This window comes from Myxine glutinosa, chromosome 2, assembly GCF_964187855.1.
Source record: "Myxine glutinosa chromosome 2, kmMyxGlut1.1, whole genome shotgun sequence".
Lineage (NCBI taxonomy): Eukaryota > Metazoa > Chordata > Myxini > Myxiniformes > Myxinidae > Myxine > Myxine glutinosa.
Window position 1 is genome coordinate 240559709 of NC_136262.1, and position 18507 is coordinate 240578215.

Below are 18507 nucleotides of genomic sequence, written 5' to 3' on the forward strand. Positions count from 1 at the left end.
TCCCTCTTTTTATATACAGACTTGGCATTTAATATGGAATTTTTTTTTTCTTGACTTGGGTTTACTTTCTTAACTCAGTATATCAATCTGGTGAGTATCTTTTACACTTTGGTGATTTATTTGTTAAAAGAACATTGTCACTGATTGTCTGTCGCAGCAAGAAGTCAAAAACAGGATTATATCACAGGTGGCGTGGCAAAATGTACGGACAGGTGCATTTGACGATTGGCTTCACAGTCGGGTATACAAGGGTTGTTGCGTTCTGTATTAGTGGAAAACAACTGCTGCATGTCTCCAAAAGTTATTACCGCTTCCTCTGGAGATGGTCCGTCAACTCGACAATGCTGTTTGTCATGGAGTGGTGGCTTTACGAAATTACGGCATGAAAGAGTGTGCTATTGCTCGGCAGTATGGCATCACTCAAGGTCAGGTGTCAAAGAACCTGAAACGAAATGCTCAGAGGGGTGTCCCTACTCCAATATCGAGGCCAGGACGTCCCCGCCGAACCACAAGGAGGTGTGATCACCAGCTGAACCGGTTAGTCCGCAATGGCCGTATCAAGTCAGCTAATCGGCTTAGGGCTGAGTGGCAGCAACTGACAAATGTGCCTATATCCAGAAGGCTAGTCAACCAACGACTGGTTCAAGCAGGCTGTCATGCCAGGCATGCCCTGAGAAAGCCACGCCTGACCAAACAACACCGCCAGCGCCGATTGCAGTGGACCAGAGAGCACCGTCAATGGCAGCCAGGACACTGGAATCACGTGATCTTCAGTGACGAGTCTAGATTTCTGGTCTATCGTCAAGATGGCCACGTCCGAGTGCGCAGACAAGTGCATGAAGCCGACAACAAAGATTGTATAGTGCCAAGAGTCCAAGCTGGAGGTGGTGGGGTGACCGTTTGGGCTGCTTTTCATGCAGGGGGCAAAACTGACCTGGTTGTTCTGAATGGAAACCTGAACCAGTTCAAGTACAGGGCCATTCTGGAAGAAACATTGCTTCCATTTGCTCGTGCAGCCTTTCAAGGAAACTTTATCTTCCAAGATGACAATGCACGGCCTCATCGTGCTCGCATGATCCAACACTTTCTTGCTGACCGTGGTGTAGAGCATATGGAGTGGCCTGCCATGTCCCCGGATATGAATCCGATAGAGAACTTGTGGGCAGAATTAACACGTCAAATCGACCACTTGGACCAGCAGCCGACCTCTGTGCGTGAATTGCAGCAGGCTATTGTCACTGCATGGCAAGCGATTCCTGTCCAAACCTTGGCAAATCTCGTGAATAGCATGCCTCAACGTGTCCGTGCTCTCCTGAATGCTCGTGGGGGTTACACGAAGTACTGAACTGTAATTTTACTGTCCATAATCCCAGTCGTAATTTAACTTTTGTTTTTGTTAAAAAAAAATTTGCCTAATGTGCAAAATAAAGAGATACTTCTGGAAAACGTACAGAAGTTTAACACAGTACTGTCCATGAATTGAGTTCGATATCAGTTTACATCACTTTCTAGGATCAATTTATTTGTTTCGAAATGTCAAATGTGGTTTTTGTTTCTTTTAAAGGTGACATTAACAAAATCTAGAATAATTTCAACATAATTCCAATGAACTTTTGGTTCTAAGACATCTTGAAAAGTAAGTTCACCCCCACAAAAAAAAAATTCCATATTAAATGCCAAGTCTGTATTTTGTTTGTCTGGTTGATTTGTTTGTGAAGTAAATGTTAGCTCTTTCACGAGCCTCGATTCAGTAGACAAAAAAAAGAAAAAAAAAGGCCATCTGTCGGAAAGTTGAAGCTCAACCGAAGGTGGACCTTGCAACATGACAATGACCCTAAGCATACCAGTAAATCCACCAAGGAATGGCTGAAAAGAAAGAAATGGAGGGTTCTGGAATGGCCAAGTCAGAGCCCGGATCTAAATCCCATCGAGATGTTGTGCTGGGATTTGAAATGAGCTGTGCATGCAAGAAACCCCTCAAACATTGCACAGCTGAAAGAATTCTGCATGGAGGAGTGGGAAAAAAATTCTCGCAGTCGATGTCAGAGACTGGTAGACAGTTGTAAGAAACGCCTACTTGAGGTTGTTTCTGCCAAAGGGGGCAATACCACCTATTAGAACCAAGGGTGTACTTACTTTTTCCACATGCGAAATTTGCATTTATGTTTATTTAAATTATACAATGGACTACAAAATGTAAATGTTTCATGATATTTGATGTATTATATCACCTTTATCTATCAATATTGTTGAAATGAAGATCAAATAGCTGTATGTTGAAATATGTTGAAAAAGTCAAAACTTTACATGGGGCGTACTTACTTTTTCTCATGACTGTACATCCTACATGGCACACTCACCACTATACTGTATTGGAAAGACTTTACATTACAGTTTATCAAAAAAGTACACAGTGGTATGTAAAATAAAATAAATGTTCTTCCAGTTTTGCAAAGGAAGTAGAAGATTCCTGCTGGTCCACTACTACTACTACCTTATATTTGGCAACAGGAGATCCGAAGCAGATTGGAGATTCAAATTGAGCAATTTTCTTTGCAAGTTTGTTCTTGCACAGTTGCACATGTTTAAGCCATCTTAGGTCCAGGGTATGAGCTATTAAATGGTCTAAAGCTGCAAAACAAATATAGAATGACCTTCGCAGAGAAAAATGGGAGGGGCTATTGAGGAAGGCAGGGATTCCGATTGGGCCGGAATCGTATTAAATGGTGGAGCTACAACAGTCACATCGGGCTGGAAGGGTGGCCTGGAGGTACGCACACTCACCTCTAAAATGTCCAGCACAGCTGCATCTAAAATCTCAGCCATTGATGCTACCCCACAGCCTGGTACTGTGTAAAAAGAAGAAGGAGGAGGATTAGTCACACCACAGTTCCCTGAGTAATTGGTGAATTAACACCTGCATGAAGAACGTTACCACCTCTACACAACCATTTTACCTCCAGAGCAATTTCCTTACCTTGTCTCTTTAAATGAGTAAAGCAAAGAGTGAATTCGAAATTGAAATTATAAATGTGTTTTTAAACATATTATATATATATATATATATATATATATATATATATATATATATATATATATATATATATATATATATATATATATATATTGTTGCGGATATGAGGATTGCATTTTTTTTGATTGTGTTGTATTATATTGGAGATGGTGATGAACATTGTTGGATATGGCCCCTCCTGCCTCCGGAGTTGTGTAAAGGTAAAAAGGGCGTCTCGCTAATTAGTCCATAAAGCATCCACGTCAGCCAATCATAGAATACCCCTGTTCGATAGCTTATATCTTATTATGTGTCTTAGGGTAAGGCTGTGTCTCCCATTAACTTAAATACTCCATTGTACCAAGTGAAATAAGAATAGGTCCCCTTTCATTTGATTTCGATGGCCAACTGCATTTTGGGCGGTTTTCTCTTCAACCACCATTGGCCACGAGGCAGGGTTGGGGAAGAAAGGCGGGTCCCCACCTCGTCAGAGAGGGGAGGAGTGAGCCAGCCCCACTCGACCAACCATGAACAAGGGGTTTGGCTTGAGAGGGCGGAGAGAGAACGTTTGGGGGGAGGTTCGCGAAGGTTGAGGGGCGGGGCCTATATAACCCGCGGCGGGGCGTTCCCCGAGATGAGATGAGCTTTGACAGAGTTGAGACAAGGAGGGAGGAGACAAGAGCTGGGGCGTCAGAGCTGAGCTGCGTGCTTGAGCCACCGAAACTGCATCTACAGCAGCTTGAGCCACCGAAACTGCATCTACAGCAGCTTGAGCCACCGAAACTGCATCTACAGCAGCTTGAGCCACCGAAACTGCAGCCACAGCAGCGTGGGGCCTGGACGGCAGTTTGGAGCAGGGCCGCAAAGGAACGGCGGCTGCCCAACGAGCCGATCGTGCTGCAGGACCAGTTGGACCTCCCTATCCCACCAGCCATTCACCTGCCATCCCCATCATCATTCCCCGTGTAAGTGTGTTCGTAGTCTGTCTTTTGTCTTGTCCCTGGGTAGTAAGTAAGCCTGTTAGATAAGCTAAAGATTTCACTGTGTCACCTGCGTCTCATGTCCCTGTAAATAAACGTGACTGCTTTCTTCTTGCTTATATGTGCGAATAATAATAAACCCAGTTACTCTTCTGTACGTCTACTTCCTCTTTGCATTTGGTCGCTTTAGAGTTTTCCAGATTGAGCAGCTGCGGCGCGATACGGCCAAAGTTTGGGGTAAATCGGGTTTTAGTCAGGGAAGCACTGTTCGGTCGTGGAGCCTCCGCTCGGCAAACATACCATCTTTAACCGCGTACAGTAACAATTGGTGTCAGGGAGTGAGATACGAGGCCCGAAGCGCGCTTAACGCGCTCAAAATTACAAGCAGCTGGAAATTTGTTTTGTGTTGTAAAGCAAAACCCGAATTTTGAAATCGCGCCATGGCTGGTCAAGGCGATCGGATGCAGGTGGGTGAGCTAGAGGAGGGGTTAGGAGTAACCCAGGACCTCGGGGAAATGTATATGGAGGAGGTGATTGAGGGGGTATCAGGCGCACAAAATGGCGCTCTCACGCACGAGGTTACGGGCGCGCAAAATGGCGCCTCGCACATGGCCATGGCGACCGCGCCCGCGACAGTAGCAGCGCCGCCGTTGGATTCGGACCTTTTGTTGCTACAAATCGGGGTTCTTATGGACAAAATGAGGGACGAAATGAGGGCTAATAGCGAGCGATTGGAGGGACAAATGGGGAACCGGATGGATGCTCAGAGTGAGCAATTGGGGGCAATGAGGGGCGAAATGGGGGGCGAAATGGGGGGCAAAATGGGCGAAATGGGGGGCAAAATGGGAGAAATGGGGGAACGGCTAGAAGCTAAATTCGAGGGGTTAGACAACGGGATAAAAGAGGTAAAGAATGGGTTAACGGGGGTGGAAAATAGAATGGCTGCCCAGGAGAATCAGTTAGAGGGGGTGAAAAATGGGTTAATGGGGTTAGAAAATAGGATGGAAGACAAATTGCGGGAAATAGGGGAGCAATCCACCCGGGAAATCGAACAGATGGGGAACCAGATGGAGGAGATGAAAGAGGAGATACGACGAGGTGTGAGTGAGGAGGTCTCGGGGGTACGCGAGGAGGTAAAGCGAGGCAAAAAGCGTATAGAGAAAGAGGTGAGAAATGGGACGGCAAAGTTACAAGGGGGAATAGAAGATCTGACAGAGGAGGTGGAACAGCTGACAGAGGGACAAACGGAGTTAGTGGAGCAGGTTCAAAGGAACACTGCGGTACTCGGAGGGTTAAAAGCGACACAAAACGACATAAAAAAGAACTTGATAGCGACACAGAGGCAATGTCAGAAGGTACGTGAGGGACTGACAACGAGGTTGGACGAGGTGACAGAGGTAATGGAGACGAAGGACCGAGAGGTGAGGACGCACATAGAAACGGTCACGGTAGCCTTAGAGGACGAACTTGAGGAGACGCACCGGGAAATAAAAGAGGTGAAGCAAAAATTAGAAGAAGTGGAAGAAGAGGTGAGTGAAATTAAGAAGAGACGGACAGAAACTAAGAGAGAAATACAGGAGGATGTGATGGAATATGTACAAGGTCGGTGCTCAACTCATGATGTGCTGCTGACTAACCAAATCAAGAGTTTGCAGGTGGCGAAGGAGGTGCGGAGACGAGGTGCCAAGGTGAGTGGCGATATATGTGGAAATGTACATGATGTGAGGAAAGCTTCAGTCGGCTTGGGGGTTGTTGTGGATCCGGGTGTTCGTGAGAGGCCGTTGGTGAAGTGTGCGACAGGAACGGTGTGCGAAGGAGGAGGTGTGTGAGAATGTCCGACTCTGTCCGGGTGTGTGAGGGTGTGTGAGGAAAAAGTGCGCGCCGAGGAGTGAGTGTGCTGTCGAGATTGAGTCGGTCGTAGCGCGTGTGCGAGGGAGCACATGGAAGCACGGTGTGGTGAGTGTTACGGAGGAAGTAACGAGAGAGTGTGCGCAGGAGGATGCACGAGAAAGGTGTGTAACGGACAGCTGCATGGGGAAAGAGTGCGCTGTCAAGAGTGAGGGAGAATGCACGCCTGTGGTGAGTGTTACAGAGGGTGTAACGGGAGAGTGTACGCGAGAGTGTGCACGAGAAAGGTGTGTAACGGACAGGTGCATGGGGAAAGAGTGCGCTGTCAAGAGTAAGGGTGAGTGCGCGACCGAGAGTGGAGGTGAGAGTAGTGAGAGTGACACGGAGCGTGAGTTGGTTGTGACAGGTGAGAGAGGATGTACACCTGGAATGGTAGGAAGCACACCTGGAATGGTAGAGCGTGTATGGGAATGCACGCTGCAATTAGTAGTGAGGCACATGGTTGGGTGTGCGAGTGAGAGCACACCTGTGATTGTCACAGAGGAGGTGACCGAGGAGGGCGCGCGTAGAGGTGTGTTGGTGAGGTGTGCGAGCGACGAATGTGTGTCAAGGTGTTCGGTGATCAGATGTGTGACCAAGTCTGTGAGCGGAATGAGTGTACCTGGGTGTGTTAGAGAAGGTACGACGAGGAGCATGGGAACAGCTGGATATATGAGCAAGGAACGGGCTGCGGGGTGTAAGCATGCAGGTGAGGCATCGACGGTAACCGGGTTAGAGGTTAGAGCGACTTATAGCCGAATCGGGCCCTCGGTGCGTGCCGGGTTTCGCATGCCGCGAGGACCAGCGGGGATCCGAACCACGGCGGGTTCGAAAGGACCGCTGTACGCGATCCACGCTGGGCCTCGCTTGGAACGGCCGCGTCCGTGCTCCGCTAGGCGGAACGGGCAGCCCGATAGGAAGGGTCGTCATGGCGACCCCCTTTTGTTAAGGCGTTCCGGCAGGTCGAGATCGGGCAATTGGATGGCTCCGCGCCGAGATGGTGCGTGGGATCTCGGCCCGGGTAAGCGTCCTTCCCTGCACCGAGTGCCGGACGTATCCAGCCGCCGGCACCAAACAACCCGCATTCATTGCTTGGCTTTACGAAGCCGGGCTGGAGACGTGAATTGGCGCACCGAGAGGATCTAATAAGTAGACGGGTGATGAGGTTAGTGTTTTGGACCCAAAATTAGAAAAAGGCAAAATTTGATGATTGGAATAGAATTGGCAGTAAATGGAAAATTTTTGATTGGCTGAAATTTGGTGAGCAAAATTGGTAGTGGGAGATGCCCCATGTGAAGGGATGGCCAATCCACCATCCCTCACAGCGGGGGCAAAGGAGCACTAGGTTTATGGGGTTGATGGCAGTGAAAACTAGCCCGGGTGGGTTAGGATATATTGTGTGTAGGGCCCTAGAAGATGACATTAGGTAACGTGACATTAGGTAACTCACTTACTCTCCATTGAAAGACACTGTAGGATTCTTAAACATCCACTATTTAATGCTAGCACAATGAGTGCCCAACTTAACTGCCATCTGAGAGATGGCACATTTTATGATGCGATGCCAGCCTATGAAGCGTCAGTCTGACAGTTTATAGTCAGGCACAAAAATCTAACGCAGACTTGAAGAGCTGAAAGGTAAGTGTGCTACCTCTGTACCATCCTGTGAGACCTGTAATTGATAGCATTGCAAACCCATCAGGAGGGGTATAGCTAAGAAGCATTTTATATACAAGGTTCTCAGCTCACAGAGGAGATAGATGACAAAGGGCAACAAAAGACAAAGGTCATCATCATTTTTCTCATCATCAAAGGACAAAGGACAAAAAAAAATTGCTTTACAAACTACCAAAGGACACAGGGTGAGGGCCGGAATACGCAAGGAGGAATAACACAAAAATATGTCAATTTTTTCACATTGTACACTTACAGTCATGTGAAAAAGTAAGTACACCCCATGTAAAGTTTTGACTTTTTCAACATGTTTCAACATGCAGATATTTGATCTTCATTTCAACAATATTGATAGATAAAGGTGATATATTATAACAAATATCATGAAACATTTACATTTTGTAGTCCATTGTATAATTTAAATGAACATAAATGCAAATTTCGCATGTGGAAAAAGTAAGTACACCCCTACATTTATCACTACTTCAAATACCTAAAATTAGAATCAGGTGCACCAGCTCAGGTGCAAATGATTAGAACATCGTTAGAGAGGATCTTGGAGGAACCTGTCTTATTTAAACCTCAGACATTTCGTTTTGTTTGCTCTTTGTTGTTGACCGTTGTTGTTCTTTGTTGTTTGCGGCGTCACCATGCCTTGATCAAAAGAGCTCTCTGAGGCCTTCAGAAAGAAGACTATAGATGCCTATGAGTCTGGGAAGGGATTTACAAAGATCTCCAAACAATTTGAAATCAATCATTCGACTGTCTGGAAGATCATCTACAAGTGGAGAAGATTCCAAACAACTGCCAACCTTTTCAGGCCAGGCCGCCCCAGCAAGTTCAGCCTGAGAGCAGACCGCAAGATGCTGAAAGAAGTCTCTAAGAACCCCAGAATGTCATCACGGCACCTACAGGTAGCTCTTGCCACTGGTGATGTCAAAGTGCACGAGTCTACCATTAGAAAGAGGCTGCACAAATTTGATCTACATGGGAGGTGTGCCCGGAGGAAACCTTTGCTGTCCAGAAAGAACAACAGGGCAAGACTAAAGTTTGCCAATGAACACCTTGGCGAAGACCAGAACTTCTGGAACAATGTGCTCTGGACAAATGAGTCAAAGGTAGAGCTATTTGGCCACAATACCAGAAGACATGTTTGGCGAAAACCAAAGACAGCATTTGACCACAAGAACCTGATACCAACTGTAAAGCATGGGGGTGGAAATATTATGGTTTGGGGCCACTTTGCTGCATCAGGGCCTGGGCAGCTCACCCTCATAGAATCCACTATGAATTCTTCATTGTACCAGAGGGTGCTTGAGGATAATGTGAGGCTCAGGCCAACTGGCACGGTCTTCAAGCAGCCTTCAATCATCTGGACTGGTCTCCCATCTCTACCGCCTCTGACATCAACTCATCCTGGGAATTCTTCCAAAGTAAATTGCTCTCTCTCATGCACAGATTTATTCCATCTCGTCTTCAGTTGTTGTACCCTTCCCTCCCGTCCATGGTACACGGAATCTTGTGGTGAGGCTATTGCCCAGAAACAACTTGCTTTCGTCTCCTGGAAAGCAAATCCAACGGAAGGAAATCTCATTTCCTTTCACAAAGCCCGAAACAAGTGTGTGTCCACCCTCAGGAGGGCCAGGAAACAATATCTCTCCGTTCTCAGGACCGAACTCTCTTATCTGTCTCCCTCTTCCAAATCCTGGTGGCATCTGGTCAAATCTGTTTCTGGTGTTTTTTCCCCCTCCATCCCCTCCCTCACCTCAAACGGCCACATGGCTGACTCTGCCCGTGAAAAAGCTGAGGCTATTGCCTAGAGTGGTGAGGCTATTGCCCAGAAACAACTTGCTTTCGTCTCCTGGAAAGCAAATCCAACAGAAGGAAAGCTCATTTCCTTTCACAAAGCCCGAAACAAGTGTGTGTCCACCCTCAGGAGAGCCAGGAAACAATATCTCTCCGTTCTCAGGACCGAACTCTCTTATCTGTCCCGCTCTTCCAAATCCTGGTGGCGTCTGGTCAAATCTGTTTCTGGTGTTTGTTCCCCCTCCATCCCCTTCCTCACCTCAAACGGCCACATGGCTGACTCCGCACGTGAAAAAGCTGAATGCCTCAACTCTGTGTTTGCCTCTAAATCTTGTGTCCCAAATCCATCCTTCTCTGTACCCACCGTACCCAGTCGTACCCAGCTGCTCCTGGACTCTGTAGACGGGTCAATATACTGCCTGACCCCAAAAAAATTGCAAATTTTTGTTTTATGCTTATTTCTAGTAGTTTATGAAGTGGAAGACAACATATTAAAAGTTGGACAATTTTGACGCATGGGAAAGTCCCTCAGTGACGTCAGAAAACAAGATGGCTGCCGGCAGATAAAACGTAAAAAAATTGACTGATAATCATCAGACCACTAACAATTTAAAGTAAATTTTGCACCAATATTTGTATTATGATCGTTGCTGGTAGTTTATCCAGTGCTAATCCTGAGACCATTCGCAATTTAAAGTAAATATTTGCACAAATATATGTTCTTTGATTGTTTCTGCCAGTCTATGACATGGAAAGCCACATATAAAAAATTGGACAATTTTGACACATGTGGAAGTACCATATGCCTTCTAGTCTTAGATTCCAGTTTCATCGTCCTCCTCCTCCTCCTCTATGTCTGGTTCAACACTCATATTGTCACAGTTGCTGTCCTGGCAATGTCCACATGCACTGGTGCACTCTAATCCATGCTTCCTACATGAACACCTTAGTGTTTTGCACCCCCCTGAACAGTTGCAGTGAATCATCTGAAGTAGTATGTCTGGAGCAGGGCTTTTGTCTGTCATCACTGGAACAAGTTTTCCTCCTTCTACCTTCCATCCCCACTCCGTTGGCTCCATTCCACAACAAAGGCCCATCCATTCCATTACCTGGTAATAGGTCCGCAGAGAATGAAACTTGCAGGCAGCGGATGTGGGTGGCAGTCTTTCAGGAGTGACAAATGCCTTAGCCCTTGCAACCTTTTTGCAGAGAATGTTGTATCTGATCGATGCCAATGAGTCGTTCTGATTTGCTTCAAACAATGCCACCATTGCTCTGCAGCCTGCAGTTTCAATAACATCCTGACTCTGCTGTGGTTTACAGAACACCTTTGAGCTGTCTATCAGTTCCTTTTCTTTCCTGATGATTCTTTGAAACCCTGACTTCTTTCCAATCCCAAAGACACGAGACGTTGCGTCACAGCCAGTTAATGCATGAAGGAACAATATATCTCTGCAGGCTGCATTTCCAAGTATCTGCTGAAGGACTTTGATATTGTAGACATTTGATTTTGCCTTGTCAGAACGGAAATAGAGTTCAATGCAGTTTGTCTCCACCATATAGAAGAGCAGGAGGAGAAGGAGATCTGTATCTTCTCCAATGAGGGTTGTAGATCTGGAAGCCGCATTTGCGACGGCCGCTTTTGCAATCTCAACATCAGCATCTCCCTCTGCTTGGATCACCTCACAGCCTTCCTTGTGCAACACCTCTATAATTATCAACAGTATCATTGCCTGCTTGTTTGACTCATTCGACAGAAAGTCCTCCTTTTTCCCAACAAATTTTGTTGACTCCGTAATGTTAACCTTGGTGGCATTCTTGTTTCTATTCCGACGTTGATGAGAACAGTCCTTTGTGCTTGGCCCAGCCTCATAACCATCAAACACAACAGTAGCTTTGCCATAGTGTCGTACTGTAAATGAGGCATATTCATCTGCAATGGAACTGTAGGTGAATCCCTCTGTCCACTTTAAGCGGTGAATAAGTGATCCCCCGTCAAGAACATAGTGATCTGTTCCTGGAACTGTCTGGTTGACAGCATTGTCAGATTTGGTTGTAGCATAATTCCTTATTGCCTCCACCAACTGTGGTTTATCTGGCTGGCGCAGGATGTTTTTTTGCCTCAAAAAGAGACATTGGGTATGGGCAGAGTTCATATTTCATCACTTCACCTATCTGGAGATCTCCCGTCTGTGACACCACTAAGAACCTCTGGAATAGTAACGCTGGATCTATTGTGCGGTCCTCAGCAACTTTGACTGCCCTGCTGAATGCAAGTGTCTTGGCTTTAGAACTCCTTTTGTGTGAATAGGAGTAAGCTGGGTGATCATCCATCTTCTTGACAATGTCACTACCTACTTTGAATAGGTCATGAACATTGACATCCTCATTTGCAGTAACCCCTGTGATGATATTGCGCAATGACTTGTCATCAGAAAATGGTGTGAAGCTGTCCAGTTTTTCGGCAACTTTGCCACGATCAGCTTCATCTCGACTCACCCTGGATGTTGTCAACTCCTTATGTTGTTCACTTGTTGAGTAGCTACTCGAGGTCAGTTCTTGCATAGCAAGGTTGTAGGAGGACGATATGGTTGAAGACAGAGTCCAAACTGCTCTCTGGTGCTCTGACATCCCACTTCCTCGAGTCAGCCCCCCTTGGCTTTTCAGTGAGCGCATTAATGTCTGTTCTATCACAAGATCAGAGCCTAGGCCAGCCCAGTATTGGTCACTGCGCCGGATTACATGATAACCAGATTGGAACTTCTGATGAACCTCAGGGTTGTCATCCTCTAACGCAAGCATCTTCTCGAGATAGAGTCGAGCTGACTTCAGGTAATTGGGATGGCCAGCAGCTGCAAATATCGGCAAGCAAGCTGATATGGCTTGGAGATGCATCTCCCAGGACCCCGTCCGATCAGCTGCCACAAGTGCCCTTGCAATTCCCAACATACGCTGGTAGTTGATCCAAAGTGCACTGGTTTTCGAGTCCTTTGCAAGTTTATTCCTTTCCTGATTCAATCTATTGTCAATGAAATGAATGCACTCTGATTGCAACACAGACTCTATAGTGTCACTTTCGACAGTCTCCAGGGAAATGTACAGTCGCTCCAGTTCTGCCACTTGTTCTTGAAACCCAGGGTCAACTTCCACAATCTTGCCAACAACCTGACGTGTAAGACACTGATCCACAAGCAAATGGCCACGAAAAGCACGTTGCACCGCCTTCCCACTCAGCATGTGCACAACAGCATTTTGACCATACACTGTTTCCAGGATCTCTTTCAGTCCACTTCCATCCATCAAACTTCCAATGGCACCCAACAAATTCATTAATGTGTGGAAGCTCCCAAGCAGTAGCACTGCATTATGGATTGGGTTATCAGCAGGAAGAGCATTCACTATCTCAGAGGCCTTCCAAAACAGCGGTTGGTCAAATGTGATGATTGCTGGCATGTTGTGTTTTGATGCAAGTTTGCTCAGGTAATCAAGAGTTGACAAGATGCAGGTTTTGTCACCTGGGTTCATATCAATCATTGGGAGAAACTGTATTGAGGCTTTCCCTGGGTGATCACACTCCTCATGCAGAAAGTGCATCATGCCTTGCCAATTTGGTGCACTCTTTTCGAAGCAAAATGACATCTCCCATAATATGTCAATTGGGCGATCACAAATTGATAACAAAGGGAGGGGCTGAAATTTGAGGTTGCGGTTGACGTGCTCTGCATAGCGGTAATCTATTATATTGATCTTCGTCAGTTCGACGAGCTTCCTGTCAGACATTTTCTTTCTAGATATGATGTGGCTAGATTGACGCCCTGGTGTAATAGCTGCTATCATGCCCATCCCATGAAAGGTACCCTTTCCATCCAACGTTATGATGTTGTGGTCCACATTGTCTCCAGCAAATAACAAGGATGTATCAAGAATGTCGGTGTCACCTCCAAACACATCCGGAGCAAGAGAAGAGGCTGCATTTACTTCAAACCGTTGCACTTCGGAGTAAGATGAGGAAAAGCCAAAGGTTGATAGACTATCTATCAAGAAACGAGACCTATACAAGTGATGCATTTGCACTGCAAGACCAAGCTGCAATGGTGCAATTACAGCCCTTGGACGCACTGCTTGGATGACTGCTTGTCCAATACCAGCAACCTCCCTAGATGTATCTTTCCCGACCAAAAGATGCTGCAGCAAGAATTGCAGGCTAGTTGGGACATACCCCAATGCAGCAGTAAGGCTTAGCTCTGCAGTAGTTGGGTATGTATCCCCATGTGGTGCAACTGTTGTTTTTATGTCACTTTTTATTAGTTTTGCAGCAGTCTGAAGAATTGCACGTTTTTGTGCTTCTTCATCATCTTCTCGTGGTGCATTGTAGTGGTCACGGAGGATCTGGGACATTTTTTCTCTGAATGTCACAATGTCTTTTAAGCCTCTACCCTCTGCCATGAATATAGATTCACCATATCGTTTTTTAAGCTGTTCCTTCATGTATTGGTTCCCATATGCATTGGATTCACTATCGCCCAGGTATTGTTCCATTCTAGCCACGAGGTCTGTAATTGTTAACTGTTCCTCATCATTGTCTTCAAGAAAAGAGCACACCTTATCGAAAGCCTCATTCTGGTCACTGTCCTTAGGCCTTCCCATTTTTCGTCTCTTGTTTGACTCAGTCGGCTTGAACCGTTGTGGAATGTCTCGCATTGTGCGGAAATTAATGTTGCAGGACTTGTGGTACACACAGTCAGCTGCATGGAGATCACCCTCAAAATATTCAATGCGGCCTTGAACAGCAAGGGCCCATTCATCGCTCCTTGTTTTGCAATGAACTGATATAGTTTTAACAAATGCGTCAGTCTTCACGTAGCCAAAACTGGCTGTTTCTGCATGGCCTCGCTTTGGGCCCTCTTCCTTAACTTCAGTGCCGCAGAAAAGGCAATGTGTTTAACTGTCATATGGTCCCAGGGAAATGCGAGCACTCCTCTTGACTGATGGACCTGATTCCGCATGATCCTTCTTGGTTAAAGCAATGTCCTTTTTGTTTATGTGATTCACTCGGCATGATTTGTGAACACTGGTACCAGCTAGAATTCTGATGTCAACACCCCTTTCGGCACTTGCACGGTTGATGCCTTCTGCTCCTTTCTCACGAACTGATACTGTTTCCTCACAGTCCAATCCCCTTTGGCATAAAGGGCAGGTCTCTTTACCATATAAAGAGTTCATTTTCTATCTCTGAAAATACAAAAATGAGATCTTTTAGAAGCATGCAGTCAATTTACATTGGCCATATACATTGAATGCCATCAGAGCATTCTCCGCCCCTGAAACTGAGATATTTATGTAAGATATATATTAGGAGGAAACATACTATGGAATAATCTGCATAGTGGTCATCCCATTGCTTTCTGCATCTGAAATGAATTATATACAAGGGCTCTGTTGCTTAGTCACAAGGTGCACCAGGAAAAGATATGTATAGTCCAGAAGAAAAACATACTGATAGAACCCCCTCCCCCCCCCCCCCCTTCCCCCAATCAACTGGTCCCATTCCTATTAAATAAATATGCATCCCCACAACTCTAGAACCTGGAAAATAAATACCATCATACACTACAGTTGTAGGAGTACAAAATACATGTAGAATATATGGGGCAATTGTATGCATAGGCCTACCTGTCTTTTTGCTACTGCCTTGGCCTTGGTTGTATTGTACTGTATCTCCTTGGTTGTATTGTATTGTATCTCCAATGTTTACCATACAACGTTGTCCAATTGAGTCCTAATTAGGTGTAATTAACTCATTCATGTGGAGTTGTTACTCAGTCAAGCTGCACAACTACCAGTGAGGAATTAGGTCATTAGCCTACATGCTGGGAGGTCATATTGTTAAAGACATGTGTCAGGTAGCAGATGTAAACATTGTTAAAGACACGAAACAAGTGTTATAAAATGTTGCCTTTGCAGCTGGTCTCAGTGGAACAAATTAATTTATATAAACAAAAAGAAACAAAAATAAAAAACCAAAGACGTTTTCGACGTAGTGAATCGTGCATGGTTTTGTGACATTTTTATCATGTCAAAAATTTTTACTTTCCCATGGTACATTTCTGTCCAACTTTTGATATGTTCCTAAGTAAGTCTTAAAATATAAGGAAATGCAATAAAACTAAAATTTGCAATTTTTTTGGGGTACGGCTGTTCTGGTTGTATATTGACCCGTCTACTGTGTCCTTTCCTCCTGACAAGGTGGAAAAGTTTCTGTCAACCCTCGACTCTGATTCTGCAACTGGACCTGACGGCATCAGCCCACGGGTCCTAAAATCCTGTTCTTCCGCTCTTTCACTCCCTCTCTCTGTTCTCTTCACCCTCTCTTTTGCTCAAGGTCATCTGCCATCTGCTTGGAAATCTGCCAACATCACCGCTTTGCACAAAAAAGGTGCAAAAACAGATCCAAGAAACTACAGACCAATCAGCCTTCTCCCAATTATCAGCAAAGTCATGGAATCCGTCATTGCTTCAGATATGAAATCTTTCCTCTTCTCCAATGGCTTGATCTCTGATCATCAATTTGGTTTCAGACCTGGTCACTCTACTCTGGACATGCTGCTTCTGCTTTCTCAACAATGGATGGAGGTCCTCAATGCCAAACAGGAAATTAGAGCTGTCTCCCTTGTCATATCACGTGCCTTCGATACGGTCTGGCACCCCGCTCTGCTCACCAAACTCTCCTCTTTTGGTATCCATGGAAATCTCCACGCATGGCTGGCGGACTTCCTCTCTAGTCATAGTCAACGTGTGGCCCTGAATGGGTTTCTCTCATCCCCTCTTCCTGTTCAGGCTGGAGTTCCCCAAGGCAGTGTTCTGGGCCCTGTGCTTTTTCTGGTCTTCATCAATGATCTCTCTGACTCTCTTGAAAATCCTCTCTATCTCTTTGCTGATGACTCTACTCTCTGTCGCTCCATTCTTCATCCCTCAGATCGGCAGTCTGCAGCCTCCTCACTCTCTGCAGACCTTGACAAAATCACAGACTGGGCAAACAAGTGGAACATGTCTTTCAATCCTGACAAATCTCACACTCTTACGATGTCTCTCCGAAAAGACCGACTGGACAACCCTCCCATCCACTTTCTGAATAATCCTCTCCAAGAAGTTCTGTTACTCAAGCTTTTGGGTCTCACTATCTGCCATGATCTTTCCTGGGAAAACCACATTTCAAATCTGGCCTCCAATGCCAGTCGCCGAATGGGCATCCTCCATCGTGCGAAGTCCTTCCTTGGCACACCTGAGCTCCTCACCACATACAAGGCTTTCATCCGCAGCTCAATGGAATACTGCTCTCCCCTCTGGGCTGGTGCTCCTGCCTCGCACCTAGCTCGTCTTCACGCTGTTGAAACCAAAGCGTTCAGAATCATTGGAATCTCCCGCGATGAAGCTAACTCCAAGGGCCTCTCACTCACTCACCGCAGGCAGGTTGGTGGTCTTTCTGTCTTCTACCGACACCTCTCTGGCCTTGCCCCCCCCCCCCAGCTCTCTCTGGGCTCTGTCCCCCAAATATTCCTACAGGTCGCACAAGATCTGCCTGCAAACCTCTTATGGTTAAACTGCCAAAATCAAGACTCTCTGCTCACCTTCACTCCTTCATTCCTCTTTTCTCCCGCCTCTGGAACAAACTCCCTCACTCTCTTCAATCCCACTCCACCCTCCAGGTCTTTAAAACAGCTGTTCACCACCATCTCTCATCTTCCCCCATCCAAAACCTTGATCTTTTCTACCCACGCTAATTCCACCCCAATTCCACTTTTTTGAAATACCAACTTCTGTCCTGGAAGTCCTTGGTGTCCTTGTGTTTTATACTTCTCCCACCCAACCCCCTTCCCACGCCTCCTCCACCCAAGCCCTCTCCCTCCCACACATCTCCCTGCTCTCAAATGTTGTGTTTGTGTGCACCCCTTCTCTCCCCATCTTGTCTTCCGCTCCCTCTTTTTATATACAGACTTGGCATTTAATATGGAATTTTTTTTTTCTTGACTTGGGTTTACTTTCTTAACTCAGTATATCAATCTGGTGAGTATCTTTTACACTTTGGTGATTTATTTGTTAAAAGAACATTGTCACTGATTGTCTGTCGCAGCAAGAAGTCAACAACAGAATTATATCACAGGTGGCGTGGCAAAATGTACGGACAGGTGCATTTGACGATTGGCTTCACAGTCGGGAAAACAAGGGTTGTTGCGTTCTGTATTAGTGGAAAACAACTGCTGCATGTCTCCAAAAGTTATTACCGCTTCCTCTGGAGATGGTCCGTCAACTCGACAATGCTGTTTGTCATGGAGTGGTGGCTTTACGAAATTACGGCATGAAAGAGTGTGCTATTGCTCGGCAGTATGGCATCACTCAAGGTCAGGTGTCAAAGAACCTGAAACGAAATGCTCAGAGGGGTGTCCCTACTTCAATATCGAGGCCAGGACGTCCCCGCCGAACCACAAGGAGGGATGATCGCCAGCTGAACCGGTTAGTCCGCAATGGCCGTACCAAGTCAGCTAATCGGCTTAGGGCTGAGTGGCAGCAACTGACAAATGTGCCTATATCCAGAAGACTAGTCAACCAACGACTGGTTCAAGCAGGCTGTCATGCCAGGCATCCCCTGAGAAAGCCACGCCTGACCAAACAACACCGCCAGCGCCGATTGCAGTGGACCAGAGAGCACCGTCAATGGCAGCCAGGACACTGGAATCACGTGATCTTCAGTGACGAGTCTAGATTTCTGGTCTATCGTCAAGATGGCCACGTCCGAGTGCGCAGACAAGTTCATGAAGCCGACAACAAAGATTGTATAGTGCCAAGAGTCCAAGCTGGAGGTGGTGCGGTGACCGTTTGGGCTGCTTTTCATGCAGGGGGCAAAACTGACCTGGTTGTTCTGAATGGAAACCTGAACCAGTTCAAGTACAGGGCCATTCTGGAAGAAACATTGCTTCCATTTGCTCGTGCAGCCTTTCAAGGAAACTTTATCTTCCAAGATGACAATGCACGGCCTCATCGTGCTTGCATGATCCAACACTTTCTTGCTGACCGTGGTGTAGAGCATATGGAGTGGCCTGCCATGTCCCCGGATATGAATCCGATAGAGAACTTGTGGGCAGAATTAAC